The sequence below is a fragment of the Myodes glareolus genome, chromosome 18 (assembly GCF_982192425.1).
Source record: "Myodes glareolus chromosome 18, mMyoGla1.1, whole genome shotgun sequence".
Classification (NCBI taxonomy): Eukaryota; Metazoa; Chordata; class Mammalia; order Rodentia; family Cricetidae; genus Myodes; species Myodes glareolus.
In genome coordinates, this window is record NC_142043.1 from 60,288,051 (window position 1) to 60,302,076 (window position 14,026).

The 14,026-nt window shown below is 52.0% G+C and overlaps 1 protein-coding gene across 7 annotated transcripts in view; it reads left to right on the forward strand.

The window, feature by feature from the left end:
* Positions 1–14,026, forward strand: part of Ggt1 (gamma-glutamyltransferase 1) — a 39,255-nt gene that overhangs the window by 9,039 nt on the left and 16,190 nt on the right. Inside the window, exons 1-3 of one of the 7 annotated variants that reach the window (XM_048451488.3) lie at positions 3,810–3,873; positions 4,506–4,594; positions 13,512–13,655. The gene's annotated coding sequence lies outside the window, so the exon portion shown is untranslated. Of the gene's footprint in view, positions 1–3,726; positions 3,925–4,505; positions 4,595–8,115; positions 8,439–10,363; positions 10,535–13,511; positions 13,656–14,026 lie in introns of those variants that run through there. The other 6 variants (XM_048451487.3, XM_085679761.2, XM_048451486.3 and 3 more) reach the window with 6 other exon arrangements.

Consider the following 14,026-nt stretch of genomic DNA (forward strand, 5'->3'; position numbering starts at 1 on the left):
GGGGACGAGGTGGCATTCGGCACCTCTCAATCATGTGGCCCCAGTGCTAACTGACTGGGGGAATGGTCGGCCGACTGTACAAAAAGTGCTTGAGGCGGGTGAGGGTGCTTTAGGCAATCCCAGCACCCGCCTTCAGAAATCGCCCCTGCGAGCAAGTGTATTAGTCTTGTCCACGCAGTATGGATGTTACCAGCCTTGGCAAATCTCGAAAGATATTTCCTGCTTCGAGGGGGACAGAGACAGGCCTGGGCTGGTTGAGCATAGTCGGCTTCCTCTGACCCTCATGCCTGAGCGATGAACAGGGCTAAGCCCAGCTCTAGGCCCTGTTATATGTTCCTAGTTCTACTTTTTTCTGCCTAACAAAAGGGGATGGTGGTGCATGCAGGGGGTCCCTGGCTCTAGTTCTAGAGGGGCTTTCCTTAATAGACCCTGTTGGAAGCCTGGCAGCCCTACCTAGACCCAGTTCTTAGCGTCTCAGATTATTTATACGTAGGAGGGGGCATTTATGGCTCTGCATTCTAGCCTCCGCCCCCACCCCTAATTAAAGAACGTGTCCAGCCTGAGTCTGGGATGCCCGGCTGGGCAAGTGTGCAAGCCTAGTTGAAACAAGTGCAGGGAGACCCATTCCAGGGCATTTAGTAAGGGATGCCTGCCAGGATCCTTCCTTCCTTTGGGTCAAGCATTGCTTGACCAGAAACTGGAGGTGGGGGTGGGAGACCCCAAAGACAAGCCAGAAGTCAGCAGAATGGGAGTTACTTGACCACTTGCTGACACCCGGTCACCTCTTTTACTAACTCCTGGGTTCCCTCTTCCCCAGCAGCCTCCCATCCCCTCCTCTGAAGCAGTATTGTCCTAGGGCCACCTTGGCACGACAGGTTTCCTCCCTGGCAAACCTGCACGACTACCCAGCCTGCCCTCCCCTAGAGCCAAGGCTGTTGCTGAATTGACAGTGTGTAAAAGCCAGGGCTTGGACCAGCAGCCCAAGTGTCCCAGGGACTTCCTAGACTCCTTGCCCAGATCTGGGGGCCAGGTAAGCTCTCTCCCTCTCTCTTCCTCCCCGCCGGAGACAAACTTGGACGCCTCCCAGATCCTGACCACGTTGTTTCCGGAGGCTCAGCCAGGGCTAAGTATCATACCTTGGAGTATGAGAGACGAAGGTGGGAGCCAGCGGGGAGGAGAAAGGAAGGAGGGTTGAGTACCACGTTAGGAAGGAATACTGGGTAGTGCCTTAGTCCTGTGGCAGGTAGAGAATTGCCCCCCAACCCCTCCTCTATGACCCTCCCTAGCTGAGAGATTCCTAAAGAACTTTTTCCAGGAAAAGAGGAAGTTTGGTATCTGGCCCCGGATGCCAGGGTGTGCTTTCCTTTGCCTGCCCTCTGGGTGTCTAGTGAGTTGTCTCTTGGGCACTGTTTTTGGCTTACTCTGACTTAGACAAGAGCCCCCATAGACGGAGCTGTCCCCTCCAGAGTGGGGATGTTGCCAGTCTCCATGTTTACTGAACTAAAGGCTGCTGGCTCTCTCTTCTAGAGTTGTCTTGGGCAGCAGGTTTGTGGAAATCTCATGGTGAGGCAGACTAACTAATGCTGCCATCTCCGTCGCTTGGAATGATGTAGGGCGTAGGGGTTTGACCTAGGGTCCTTTAGGGCGATGTTGCCACCCTTACAAAGTCCATTGGGGTATTAAAAAATGTGAGGTGGGCCTGGAGGGATGGCTCAGCTGTTAAAGGCTAGTCTCACAACCAAAAATATAAGAGTTCGGTTCCCAGCACCCATGGCTGTCCCTCCAGGTACCTTAAAAAAAAAAATGTGAGGTGGTAAGTCTGAGGAGGAGGACACCGTCAGACTCCAGGCCTTGATGAGGATGTATGTGGCTCTAAGTGGGAACTGCCTGAAGATAAGTATTGGCAACAGTTACACCATGGTTGCTGTAAGCCCTTAACTACACCTGTGGTAACCCACTGGGCGTAGACAGGAACCCAAGGTCTGGGTGACCCAGCAAGTAGGGTGGAGGGCTACAGAAGGGCATGGAACTGAACCAGCTCCACCTTTGGGCTCTTTTTCCATCCACCCAATGAGAAAACACAAGTACACACACACACACACACACACACAGAGAGAGAGAGAGAGAGAGAGAGAGAGAGAGAGAGAGAGAGAGAGAGAGAGAACACACCAACTCTAGGCTGTTATCTCAGCAAGAAATCATAGCATCCTGAGCTGAACTTCCTGGTAACCACAATAAAGGACACTATCTTTGTTTGGTTTTGAGTTTCACTAGCCTAGGCTGCTCTCAGTCACATCAACTGAGGATGGCCTTGAACTCCTGACCTTCCTCTGTCCACCTCCAAAGTACTGGGATCACAGATCTGAGCCACCACAACTGATCACAGAATGGTCTCTTACCTTCACTGGGAAGCAGGAGACAGTTTCCCTGAGCTTACGCTATCCGGAATGGGTTCTCTGCCTTCAGCAGGAACTGCCACAGAGGTAAAGGGGGCAATGTCTGATTCAAATTCCCTGGCGGCTCTTTGCTGAGAGCGTAGCCGTATACAGCGCAGGGCGGAATATTACTTTCCTGCGGTTGCTACAACCAATTGCACCAAGTTCAGTGGCTTAAAGCAGCCAAGTTCTGGGACTGGAAGGCTGGAATCCAAATGTGAGCAGAGTCGTGCCCTCTTGAAGACTATGGGGCCAGATCCCTCTTTGCCTCCTCTCCTGAGCTGTCTGGCAGTCCTTGCGGCTGTGTGGCTTGTTCTTGTCCGACCTCCGCTTCCGTCTAAACAGGGCTCTCTTCCCCGTGCAGCTGCTCAAACGGCCATCTTTGTAAGACCACTAATTACTGCATTTAGGGCCTACCTGAATCCAATATGATCTCATCTTAACCAATTACCTTGTGAAGACTCTGTTTCTAAATAAGGGCATACCCTGAGCTCCCTGGTGGGGATGAACTTGGTGGCGAGGAAAAGAACATGCCACAGAAACCTCCAGAAACCCCAGTTTTCTTGTCTGTGAAATGACAAAGGCATTTTAAGATTAGAGACTTGAGTAAAGGAGCAGGCATGGTGCAGTGCTGCGTAAGTGTGCTTTTGTTTTCTAAGTAATTAATCCTCTGTAGCACTCTTTCTTCTTTTGGTGCTGAGAGTTGAGCCCAGGGTCTTTTGCATGCTTGGCCATCCTTCTACCTCTGAGCCACACCTAGCTAGTGCCTCTTAACAGCTTTACAATGAGCCCACCCATCCACCCCTCAGCTAGTGTCAGTCCCTTCCAGAGCGATGGAGGGGTGTTGTGAATGCTGCCCAGACTATGGCAGAGGAAGCAGGAGTGGCAGCTTGCCCACAGAGCTGAGTGAAAATAAAAATGGGGGAAGGTGGTGTTGAGGTAGGGGCTATGCAGGAAGAATGGGCCAAGATAGTAGCCTGTAAAATGACCTGGCAGGAGCATTGAGTGCAGAGAGAAGGCAGGGCAGGCACCAGCAAAGCAAGAATTTCTCTGCAGGGCAAAGGGGGCCTTTGAAGGGTTTTCCAGTGGGAGAGGAAAGTTCTAATTTACATGTTGAACAGCCCTGAAGTTCCATTAGAGAGACAGCAACATTACAACCTATGACTGGGTGTCACCAGGTGATAGGAGTGGCCCATAGGGGAGGGTTCGGGGGAGGGTATTAGGTGTGGCTTGGAGGAGGTCACAGATAGCTCCAATTGGAAGGGACCAGTGAAGGCCTCTGAGGGGCTGGACTCTGGCTTTTGTGGCTGGTAAAGGTCTGAGGAGGGCAGTTGCTTGCTCAGGTTTAGGCGTGTTGACCTTGGGCATCTGACCCAGCCCACGGCTCAGACTTGGATTCTGTAGGAATAATATATAATAATAGCTCAGCATCCAAGAGGTAAGAGAGGCAGAGAAACTGCCGCCCAGGAAGGGAGCTCTGGGAACCTGGGTAAGCTGAGCATGGTCTGTATGGAAAGTGTGGGGCAGTTTGGGTACCAGGAAAGTCACAGGGGATTGCTGGGGAACACAAGTGCCTGGCTCCTGGTCCAGGAGACGGTGGGACAGAATTGACTTGGTTTTCCGGCAGACTATGGCAAGGGATGGGAGCACCAGGACCTGGATAGGACAGGGCTTCTCTCCCAACTCCCTGGAGATTCCAGACGCCACAGAAAATTACCAGGTGATACAATAAATGCCACCTGAGCAGGGAGGGTGGGACAACCCAAGGGGGCACTCTGTGTCTTGCGTCTGAACTGTTCATCAGGCAGAACAGAAGTGACTTCAGATCTGAGTACCACAGCCAGGCCAAGACTGAGGCTTTGGAGAGTTCCCGAGTCTTCTGAAGTCTGTCTCATTGACTCTTCTAGTTTTCTATCCTCTCTGGAGGGGAAACTGAGGCCAGCAAGGGAAAAAGGCTTCCCAGGTCCCCATACTAGCTCTCAGTGAGGTCAGGTTTGAAACAGGGAGACTTGAGGACCCATGTCTCTGTGGTTCTACCCTTGGAATTTGGAATTGAACTTGATCTATCAGGTGCCAGGCCGCTACTGCTGCTGAATGCATTAACAAGCTGACAGTTCTGGAGCACCACACACTTGGCTCAGGTTCCACTCACATCAAAGGTGAGTGCTGGGTGGTACCAAAAAGCCAGGCTTGGGGAGGGGAGCACAGAAGCTTGCCTCCTCAACCTGTGGGATGACAGGAGCCCGTTTGAGGACTCCTCCATCCAGCCAGTGTGGTCTGTGTGGTTCTGAGAGGTTATAGCCAGGTAGCCATAGGGCACAGGTGTCCCGGCCTCTCTGATCTGTGGCCTCAGATGATAAGAAGGGTCTGCAACCAGACCCATCCAAAATGAGCTGACTCTTGTAGCCTGTAGAAGGTATCATGAGAGACAAGCTAGGACTTGACTCTGGAGAGAACTCGCCAACCACTCTCGGAGATGATGAGCTCCCCAGCGGGGCGGATGTGCAAGCTGACATTTCTAGGGTGCTGAAAAGTCAGACTTTCAGATTCTGTGATGATCCTAAAGTTAATTAAGTTGTTAAGATGTTTGAGGCCTGAAGCCAGTTTCATTCCATCAGTTTACTAAGTGGGGTCATAAAATGTCCCAGATGGTATCAGGGTTCTCGGCTTCCAGGGCGCAGAGGGCGATCCTGTCCCAGGAGTTCGAGAGTGTGAGGAAGTGCTGCTTACATCTGGATCCACCCATTTTGCTTACTCACACTGAGTTTGCTGCTTAGACTATTGACCTCAGCCGTAATAATAACCCTTACCCACCGGGGGCTCACTACCTGCCCAGAGCTTCCTGGCATTCAGGTGTGGTCAGCCTTCTGGACCTAACAGTGACGTGGGGTGTGGTTGGAGGCTGCAGTGAGATGCCAGTTTCAGGAAGTGGTTGGCATAACCTTTCCTTGATAGGTTCCTGTACCGCTGAATGGCCATGGGCAGAACCCCTCCCCAGCTACTGAACTGCAACCCCAACATTTGATTTCCTGTACTGACAACACAAGTTACTGTACATGGTTTTCTCAGATGGGGTTCCTTTGGAAACAGGATGTTCCTTTTGAAACAGGATGTGCCTTGAGGGGGCCACTTTGAACCCAGTTCTCTAGAATGTTCTCTGGAGAATGTAAACGGAGACTGCCCAGGGGAACTGGAGTAACTCCTGAGTCTCCCCCTACCTGTGTTCCAAAGTCTCCAGTCTGGCCAAGGCCCCTGAGGTGTGGACTGATGGTACCAGCACAGAAGGAATAATTTTAGGATGAAAGGCACGGGAATGGTGGCGTGACACCCGCAGGCGACCCTGACATACAAAACCTCCTGCTGGGGTCAGTACACCAAGAGCACAGGTCAGCTAGCCCTCACCCGTGCCCCCACCAACACTCCCTTCTCATGGCTGCCCTCTACCCAGTCAGTTCCCTAGAACTAGCCAAGGAGTAAAGAGGCACCCACAAGGGTCTTAATGAGCAAGCCGGGGTTAATGGGTTACCCAGCATGGTGATATATTCACCAACCTCCCCGGGCTCTCAAAGTCCAGACTGGCCTGGCTTCCAAGGTCTAGGTTTGTAGGCTTAAATGCTCCTTTTTCTGGCCCTGACACCTTAGAGTTCAGTGTGGGGGTACGGGAGGTCAAGAGTCTCCACACCATCCACGGAGCCTCTGCAGAAAGACTCCAAGTCCGCCTCCAGACTCATGGGTTTCCTCCTGTGTCAATCCAGTCTCAACCCTAGCCCTGATCATTTTCTGGGGACTCCATCCCAGTGTCCGTCCCTCCGAAGCCCCGGCCTCCCTACCTGGCTAAAAGCACACTTGGTTTGTTTTTTTAATTTTATTTCCTGTGTATGGTACTTTGCTTGCATGTGTGCCTATGGACAGCTTGTGTGCCTGGTGCTCCTAGAGACCAGAATAGAGAGAGAGTCAGATCCTCTGGAACTAGAGTTACAGGTATGGGGTCACCATGTGGGTGATGGGAATCAAACCTGGGTCCTCTGGAAGAGCAGCCTCTGTCTTAACCATGGAACTATCTCTCCAGTCCCAGGGTTTTTCTGTTCGTTTGCTTGCTTGTTTTAAAATCTTTTAAATTTATTTTATTTTATTATTTTGTAGCTAAAAAGACATCTTAGTGGTTAAGAGCACATACTGTTCTTGCTAAGGATTCAAATTCAATTCCCAACACCCACAACAGGCAGCTCACACTGCCTTGTAACTCCAGCTTCAGGGGACCTGACACCCCTCTGACTTTCTCATACACAGACATACACATGTATACATAATAATAAAAATATTGTAAGTTTTATTTGTGTGTGTGTGTGTGTGTGTGTATTTTGCCCATGTGTATGTCTATGTACCACATACGTGTAAGTGCCCAAGGAAGTCAAAGAGGGCGTCAGAGTCCCCTGGGACTGGAGTTAGAGATGGTTGTGAGCCACCATGTTAGTGCTGGGAATCAAACTTGGGTCCTCAGAAGAGAGGGTAGTCAGTGTTATATATCTATATCATCTATATCTATATCTATCTATCTATTATGTATACAATATTCTGTCTGTCTGTATGTCTGCAGGCCAGAAGAGGGCACCAGACCTCACTACAGATGGTTGTGAGCCACCATGTGGTTGCCAGGAATTGAACTCAGGACCTTTGGAAGAGCAGGCAATGCTCTTAACCACTGAGCCATCTCTCCAGCCCATCAGTGCTCTTAAGATGAGCCATTTTTTCAGCCCCAACATTTGTCAATTTAGTGTGTGTGTGTGTGTGTGTGTGTGTGTGTTATACATTATACAGAGTGCTTGTGGTGACTAGAGAACAGCTTCCAGAAGTCCATTCTCTCCTTTGCTGCAGGACTGTGGAATTCCTATTGTCTCCCATTGTCAGGCTCAGCGGGAAGCATCGTTATCTACCAAGCCCTTGTGTAGACCCAGAGAGCACTGGGTTATTCCCAAGCAGGTTGGGGGCCTCTAAGAAGAGTTCAGAGGGACATGGAGGGAGTTGGCTGAATGAGGGTAAACTAGATCCCAGGGCCTAGAGGTTTGGGATTTCCCCTTCTGTTGGAAACGAACCCCATCTCATTCAATGAGAGATTATGAGGGCTAAAATGTACCGTCCCTCACTTCCCCTGCCAAGTGCTCCCCCCCCCCCCATTGGCCAGATTGCCTTTATCTAGAAAATTGAGGGATTAGGAAAGACTCTTGGGTGGCGAGACTTCCTTCAATCCTGTTAACCAAAATACTTGGAGTAGCAGCCCCTTCCCCGCTCAGGGGCTCAGATGGTCCAGAGGGCCAGCCTCCTTCTGGTAAGACTCCTTAGATCTGGCAGGGCCTCAGAGGACTTCAGTCATAACTTCTACTAGTTAGGGCATCTGGCTGCACCCCAGCTCTATGTGACCCCTACTTGCACACGGAAGCCACAGCTGTACCTCCTCTTCTTTAAGGTTTACCTGTCCCTTCGGGCTCAGATTTCTCCTTGGGAGCCTCCCAGGTTCTGAGCTGTCCACAGCCGGTTCAGGTCACATGGCCTCAGGGATTAGATTTGGAGCCAACCCTCTCTCTACCTGGAGTAGCTCCTGTACCTTTAAAACCTCCTCCCAACCCAGGCCAGCTGGGGGAGGGAAGGGAGGAGCTGGGTCACAGCTGGGGATGGGGACTTAGTCTTCCGCTGCTGTGGGACCGTGTGGAACCGACAGTGAACGCAGCACATGTCTGGCTGTGCCACAGCTGCCGTGTGACCCCCACAAAGCCCTACTCACTCTCCCTGAACTGCTGGACATCGTAGGTGGGGCAAAATAGACTTGGGGACCCCCCAAGAATGTATGAAGACTTGGTTCTGTCCCCTGGCTCTACCACGCCACTCTGGGGGCTCTGGTGATCCCCTCAGAACCTCCCTGCAGCCACCTGCGCAGCAGGAGTGTACCACACTTCTGGATAACGGGGCAGCAGGCTTCCGTGCCCTGGTCCCAGTGGGTTCACACAGGTAGGCAGAGCCCTATTTCTTACCTGACAGTCGGGATTGAGGGGGCCTGCCCAGGCTTTCCTCTCATTCTTCTGCAAGTGTAATAGGGTGGTTGTTAAGGGTTTCAGGGTGGGGTTGCAGACTCCTCAGAAAAAGATTTTGGGCCCTGGTTCTCCGGAAGCGGATTTGGGATTAAGAGTGAAGTAGCTGAGACCCAGGAAGGGCTGACAGTCTGGGCAGGAATGATGGTCAGCCTTCCACAGGCACAGCGCCCTCCAGTCCTGCCTGCCCCTCTCTGGGCTTGGGTTGGGGGTAGGGCAGGGACCATTGTGCAATGAATCATTTACTCTGTCACCTCTAGGTCTGTGCCTAGGCGGTTTAAGCTCTTTCATCAGGTTCCCAGAAAGCAGTACTTTTCAAGTCATTGGAAGAGTATAGGTGTGTGCGTGCGTGTGTGTGTGCATGTGTGTGTGTGTGTGTAAGGGGTATAGGTGTGTGTAAGGGGTATAGGTGTGTGTAATGGGATATAGGCATGTGTGTAAGGGGGTATAGATGTGTGTGTAAGGGGATTGTAAGTGTGTTTTCTGATCCTCTGCTGTCCACACCAGTTTGGGCAGCAAACTTCAGGCAGATCCCAACTTTAGATTTGGGAGAAGTAAGTGTCTAGTCAGAGTACAGGCAGGCCTGGGAGGCCAAGGAGATCTGTGTTCTTGTACCCAGATGTCCTTATAAACATACAGAGTAGAATGGGGTGTCCTGGCCCATGTGTGATCTGCAGACCTCCCAGGCAAATTGCTTTCGGTTAAACTTCGGTTTCTTTTCTTTTCTTTCTTTCTTTTTGAGACATCTCCCTGCATAGCTCTGGCTGACCATGAACTCACAAAGACCAGTCTGACTCTGCCCCCCTCAACCCCCCTCCCCCGTGCTGAGGTTAAAGGCATGCGCCACTATTAAACTTCATTTCTTGTGGGTGGGTATGTTTGACTCCTGTGGCCTTGAGACTTCATAGCCGCCCACAGACTCCAGTGGACCAGCAAGATTAGCAGAGACTTTCCGGTCTGGCTGTTGGTCTGTCTTTCTTGCACCTACTTCTCTGCTGCGTCTTGGGAATCTGCTTTACTCGGCCTAGATTCAGCTCGGGGTGGATGTGTGATGTGTGTGTGCTGGTGTGTGATGTATGTGTGTGTGTATTAGTGTGTGTGCATATGTGTACATGTGTGTGGTATGTATGTGTACAGGATGCATGTGTGTGATGTGGGGGGTTCTGGAAGGGCAGCTTGGCAGCCATCAGCATCTCTAGGCATGTGAGGTTTGTATACTAATGGATATAGGGAGTCCACCACACTGAGTGCTGGAGTCAGGGAACTGTTCCTCTTGGCCAATGAGGACCAGAAGGGATTAGGATGCCCTTGAGGGAGACCTACAATTGTGTCTAGTTGGAACTTCATTGGCGAGCTTGTCAGGGACGTGCAGCAATTTGGGGCAGGAATCAGTGGCAGGATTGCCCTCCGGGTTGTGTGACTGTAGAACAGGTCGGGCCTTCTCTGGGCCTTCTTTCTAGGTTGTTCCTGTCATTGATTGAGCCTGTAAAGCTAATGTTCCTTGATTGGTAGTTGAACCGGTCTGGACGCTGAGGCCTTAGGCGCTGTTCCAGGAACACACCTCTGTCACTGACCAGTAAAGTACAGCAAGACCATAGATCTGGGCTATGGTCTAGTGCCAGGGGGCACCCCTAGTCCACTGCCTCGGGAACATTTCAAGGACATCGTGTCTGTCCCTACAATCGCAAAGGGACTTAACGGGCTCACTGAAAGGGCTCACTGGTGGCCTCTGCCCTTTGGAGGGAACCAAATCCGAGAAAGGGGAGCCCCTTTCCCAGGCTCTAGCACCTCCCACCTCCCCGCCCAGGGCCCTCCTGGGGCTGTGTGAACTTTAGTCACCTGGTGACAAGCCTGAGCTGCACCTCCTTGCTGCCCTGACATCAGTATTGACCATTCTCCCGGCCTGGCTGGACCTCTTACAGAGGACTCCCTACTCCACACCCCACTCAGAAGCCGCCAGCTGCCCTTCCTGGATGCTGGGCACCCCTTAGCTGACCTCTTGACCCTTGGGATTCGGTAAGCACATGGGTCCGGGGCTACTAGTGACCCTTTCCTACCTCTGCTCTGAGGAGATGCCCAACCTCAGATCCTGATATCAAGTCTGGGTTGGGGGCACTGAGCTGTTCTGCAAGGCTGACAGGCATGGCTCTGGCTGCTTCTGGGGGTGGGAGAGCAGTCAGTTCTGTGGCCAAGATGTCCTGGGTGGAGCCTTTTACCTCTTCCTTCCCATCTCAGAACCATCCTCTAAGGAAGGAGGATCTCTCTTTTGGGTCCCCATTGCCTCCAGGGCCTCTGGGAAATCCAGCAGAGTTACAGAGAGGGAGGGTTCTGGGTTTGAGGAGCAGTGCCTCAGTTTCCCTCCCAACACTGATTTGGGTAGAGCCGGGGCTTTTGGCCTTCCACATTCCTTTAGTGGATCTTTGAGAAAACTTGGGGTGGAGGGGTGGGAAATAAAAGCCCAGGCTTCCAGCAGGGTGTCTTCCGCTTGGACTGGGACATCTGCTTACAGGAGGCAGGGCCAGCCTTCCCTGTCACACTGTCCCAGGAGGAAGGGACAGGGTCAGGGGTCAAGGCTGCCCACTTCCTTCCCCAGACTCTTTGGAAGGGGGAATCCTGCCGGGTGCCCTTCTAGGGCTGTTCAGTGGACAGAGGGATGGGTGGGTGGACACGGAAGGGCGAAGCATGTAATAATGTAGTCACAGAAGGCTCACCTCGGGACCCTGAGACTACTTTTAGTTTACAGCTTCAAACCTGGGAGAAAAGAAGCCCAAGATGCCCCACTTAGATCAGAGCTGCATGAGGTCACGGAGTAGAGCACTGGCCATGGCTGTTCCCTACCATACTGCACAGATGGGAGTGTTCTGTACCAGCAGTGAATGATGCCACATGTTACTGGCCTGGCTCCTAAGACCCCTTGAAACCCCCAATGTGGCTTTCTCATCATGAACCCTCGACCCTGACCTAGGCTCACCCCAGAGCTCAGGGTATGTGCCCAGAAAGCTAGCAGGTCTAGAGAAGGGCTTAGACTGTCCCGTGGACAACAGGGACAGGGCCTGGTTGCCATGATGGATAGGAGGAACCCCCCAGCTGCCTCTGGAGGACCAAGCTGGCCAGAGGAATTGTAGGAATGAGACTATGACCTCAGGTCAGATCCATGCCTGGATTCAGGCAGGGAGAGCTGCAAGGGACGGTACTGGGGACATAAGTGGCATCCCCTCTGCCCGGGGCTCAGTTCTCCCCTCTGTCTCAAGAGTTGTAAATCTGCTTTCCCATATAAGATGAGGCATCAAATCCTTTTACACCACCCGCCACTCAACCCTCCAAGTGTGTGTGTGTGTATGTGTGGAAGAACAGGGGAGGAGGGCAGGAGCTCTCCTATTATGGACTTGGTAATTTTTCTTCTCAGTTATGGGGACAGGGCAAGAACTCCATCCCTAGACCATGGGATACCCTGTCTGATTCTGAACTCGGGGACGAAAAAAAAAAGGATAGAGAGAAAGAGAGAGAGAGAGATCCAGATTGGGAGGTAGCCCAGGACTTCATGCAAAGGCTCTCCGGTAGATGCCACCCTTTGGAGGAAATGGAGTCTGGGAGAAGGGCACCCCGTACCTTTGTCAATGCATTTCTTCTTCTTGTGGGTTTACCTTCCTACCCCTAGCCTCAGAGTAAGGCTGGGACTTGCCTTCTCTGTGTGTCTGGAAGGAAATCCCCAGGGGAAATAGTCAACTAGGAGGCACACCAATTATTTTTAAGATTTATTTACTTTGTTTTCTGCGCATGAGTGTTTTTTTATTTATAAAAGTTTATTAATTTATAAAAGTTTCCATTTCCGCCCCTCCTCCCAACACCCTCCCACTCCCCCCACTCCCTCTCCTCCTCCCTCTCCATCCCCCAGAGCAGTCAGGGTTTCCTGCCCCGTGGGAAGTTCAAGTTCCTCCCCTCTCCCTCCAGGTCCAGGAAGGTGAGTATCCAAACAGACTGGATCCCCAAAATCCAGTATATGCAGAGGAAACAAGTCCCAGTGCCATTGTCAATGACTTCTCAGAAAGTCCCCATGCCATCCACATTCAGAGAATCTGGCCACATACAGAGAATCTGGTTGGATCACGTGCTCGTTCAGTCCCAGTCCAACTGGCCTTGGTGAACTCTCATTAGATCAGTCCCCTTGTATCAGTGGGTGAACGCACTCCTCACGGTCCTGCCTTTCTTGTTCATGTTCTCCCTCCTTCTGCTCCTCATTTAGACCTTGGGGGCTCAGTCCAGTGCTCCAATGTGGGTCTCTGTCTCTGCGCATGAGTGTTTTGCATGCGTGTTTGTCTTTGTACTATCAGCATGCCTGGTACCCACAGAGACCTAAAGAGGGCATCAGAGTCAACTGCCCTGTGGTAGCTGGGAGTGGAACCCAGGTTTTCTGGAAGAGGAGCCAGTGAGTGCTCTTAATCACTGAGCCATCCCTTCAGCCCTCTCCCAACACCCCGCTTTTTGGGGGGATAATATCTCATGCTGTAGCACAGGCTAGCCTAAAACTCACTAGATAACCTATGCTGAGCTCAAATCCCCAGCAATTCTTCTGCTTCTGCTTCCAGAGTGCTAGCGTTACAGGTGTTAGCCATTACGTTCAGTTTAACAGTTCACACATGTTCTCATTTCAAAACACTCTGTGCTCGAGGGAGTGAAGAGCCCCACAGCAGGTGAATACCAGCTTCAGCCTCGGGAAGGGCCTGGACCCTTGGATCTCTTTGTTCACGTGCCGCTCTTACTTCCAAATCCTGGGCTTACACATGAATGCCCAGGCACCTCCCTGCCCTGTTCGGTGACCCCTTCCCGGGGTAGCGCTTGAGCGAAGTCATGCGTACAAGCAAGCAGCTGGAGGTCTCTTTGGCTGCAGGGTTCAATGGGAGGCAGAGAACCAGCTAGAGGCAGAAGGAGATCATCACATTGGGCACTCCAGGAAGTGCTGGGCCCATTTCAGGTATAACTTTGTGACTTTCAGGAGTCCAAGGAGGTGGCCTGCTCCAGCAGTCTCGGGGAAGACTGACCATAGGTGTGTGTAGTGTGTTGAGGAGTGCTCGCCAGTCTACACAGCTGTTTTTCAGGATCCGCCTCCCCAGGGAAGGTGTGGCGCTCCTACTGGACGGTAAGTCCTGACCTGTGGAGCTAGTCTACTTACTTCAGGGCACTGTTGGGTCTCCTTGGAAGGCCTCTCTAGGGGTCCGTGGTCAGGGCCAGGCTCTCAGCTAGAGTAGGGGACCCAGAAAGAATGGGGCAAATCCTCTCCTTTTTGGAGTTTATCTCAGGGCAGTAGCGTCTTGGCTTCTGTAGGCAGTTATCCAAGGCATGTAGAGTCTGAAGGGTCTCCTTGGGGGGATCTGTGCTGGGAATGAAGTCCATACAGGGATGAGCTCTGAAAATAAACAGGATTTGTTTGCAATAGCAGAGGTGGGATCCAGAGCTTCCAGCAGAAGGAATGGCCTGGCCAAAGGTCTGAGGGCTGGACAGCCCATGCAT